This window comes from Silurus meridionalis, chromosome 6 (assembly GCF_014805685.1).
Source record: "Silurus meridionalis isolate SWU-2019-XX chromosome 6, ASM1480568v1, whole genome shotgun sequence".
In the NCBI taxonomy this organism is placed as follows: Eukaryota; Metazoa; Chordata; class Actinopteri; order Siluriformes; family Siluridae; genus Silurus; species Silurus meridionalis.
In genome coordinates this window covers 5,873,700-5,876,199 of record NC_060889.1, presented here as the reverse complement: position 1 = coordinate 5,876,199, position 2,500 = coordinate 5,873,700, and the positions used below count along the sequence as shown (strand labels likewise).

General features: G+C 37.3%; 1 pseudogene; it reads right to left on the bottom strand.

Moving 5' to 3' along the window:
- Positions 1-899: 899 nt before the first annotated feature.
- On the bottom strand, positions 900-2,077 carry LOC124386877 (annotated as a pseudogene).
- Between the last annotated feature and the right edge of the window lie 423 nt (positions 2,078-2,500).

Below are 2,500 nucleotides of genomic sequence, written 5' to 3'. Positions count from 1 at the left end.
CCTTTTAGACCCTGTCTTCTGTATTCTTAGGGGTTAAAAATATCAATACGATCAGTAAATAGGGTTGCAGAATCGATTTGATCCAAATAAGCCATAAAATTAGACTTTATGGTACAGTTCCTCCTTTTCACACTGTTTTATTGTGCCATCTCGGGGATTTTTTTCTTGCCACAGTTGCTCATCAGGGACAAACATACTTACAAAGAACATATTTACGTTTAATCACCACATTATCTGTGTAAAGCTGCTTTGAGACAATGTTCATTGTTAAAAGCACTATACAAATAAAATGTAATTGAAAAAATGAATTGAATTATTGTTAATAAGATATGGCTTTATGAGGTTTGTAAATCATTGCATTCTGTTTGTATTTATATTTTTCACAGTGTCGTAAATTGTTTGGAGTCGGGGTTGTATTCCATCAAGGTCTCAAATGCTTCATTAAAATCAAGCAACATGATCAATGAGGCACAGCCCTGATCAGAGACCAATACCAGTTTATTTACCACTTTAACCAGCGCCGTCTCTGTGCTTTAATGTAGTGTAAATCCTGACTAATATATTTTATGATTATTATTCTTATGTAGTCATGAGAAAAACTTCTTTGCTCGTATATTATCTAATATGTAATTTGACACCTCTACAATCCTGTTAAACTGATAACAAACGATATTTAATAAAATCACTGAACACAAATGATATTCAGGTTCAGACATTGCAGATTTGACAATAATTGATGTAGATTTATGAGTGTAGGAAACAGATTTATGCTGTTTAGATTTAAGAAATTAAAGTACATAGTAAGTCAAACATGATTGTAGCCATTTTATTGCATCATTACATACATAGCAATATGATACTAAAGTAAATTTAAATCAAGACAAACATTCTGGACACGTTCAGCAGTTGTAGAGAATGTTGATCCTCTTAATGTCTATACTGGAAAGCTCTTGTCTGTGTCCAATCATCACAGAAGGATTAGGAATAGGGGTGATGGTGTCCAGACTATTGATGGAGAAAGCTGTGTTTCCATAGTGCATCACAGAGGAGTAGTCGTACGGCGTGTTGAGGTTGTTGGTGTTCTTCAAATCATAATTAGACTTTGTTGTTGTTGGGTCGATGTTTTGCCAGTTGATGGTGACATATTTATCACGGTCGCTTCGAACGTGCTCGTGGTAGAAACCGAGTGCATGGTTCAACTCGTGCTCGATGACGCCGTGACAAACACAGCCGAACCTGCTGAGAGAGACTACCTGAGAACCACCTGTTTTGCCCACATCAGAGTAGCAGCTGAGAGGAAAAAGAGCAGATGTGAAGAACTGACTATGACACTAATGTCAACATACAAGAATAGAATTCAAGAATAAAGAACATCAAGCTCGTAACAAGCATGTATAGGGAATGTTAAACAATTTAATGAAGCTCACCCATCATTGCTTTCAATCCTGATGTAATCAATTTCACTTGTTCTGGGAACAAAACGAATGCAGGTTTTGTTGTGGAAACTTGCCATGGCATTGGCAATAACAGTCGTATCAAAAGAAGCTGTGAAGAAAATGGCCAATGCATTAATAAGAAAAAAGATGTGATTTAACTGACTAATGTAAATTAAACGGTATATTACTTACAGAAATCTGAGCTCAATGTGCGACTTTTTCCAAAAACAGTTGTTGTAGAGGCAGACCAGAGCATTCCTGCTTCTTGTTGCGAGTATGTCTCCCTCCAGCAGCAGTTCACTGGATCCTTCATACAGAGAAACAATAAGGGATAACCTGCTGGTGATTTAAAATCAAATACACTTCTTGCCATGACATTTTGCCCACCTGAATTTTTGTCACTGATGCACACAATATTTTATCAAAAGAAATCATAAAAAACATCCTAGAGCAGGTTCTATTCCTAAATGTACATAGCAGTAATGATGCTGGTCGAGTGTGGTTGAGATCAGCAAGTTTTTAGACCTTTGTTGATGGTGAGAATCCTAGTTGTGATGTCCTCCCCGTCAGGTTGGGAGAGATAGATAGCTTGTGAGAAGCCAAGCAGCAGGGCTAGAATGGAGAGAAGCTCTGGACTCCATGATGATTCAGTGTGTAGAGATGATCTGGATGCTCCTTCACCGTTTGCTGGATGACTGCATACTGCCATACCTGACTTTTTATACACATGGACACACAGCAAAACAACATGGTGTAGATTTTTAGGAATTAATGGAAGGCATTAATGTTCATTGTCTAGTGTGTGGAACTAAAGGGTGGACCCTCTGAACAAAACTTACTTTAATACAGTACTGAAGCTGTGCTGGATTCAGGAGATTGTTTAGAGATTCTGTACTAATGGATGGACTGTAGCTCTTATTGTTTGATTATTGGTCTATGTCTCAGTGTAAATTCCTAGGGAGTGACTTGTGTATGTTTAGGACTTACTGTTTAAGTCAAAATAAACAACCTGGAAATCTTACAACGTGTTTGTGGACTAATTCTCCATTCTAACAAGGAGAGAA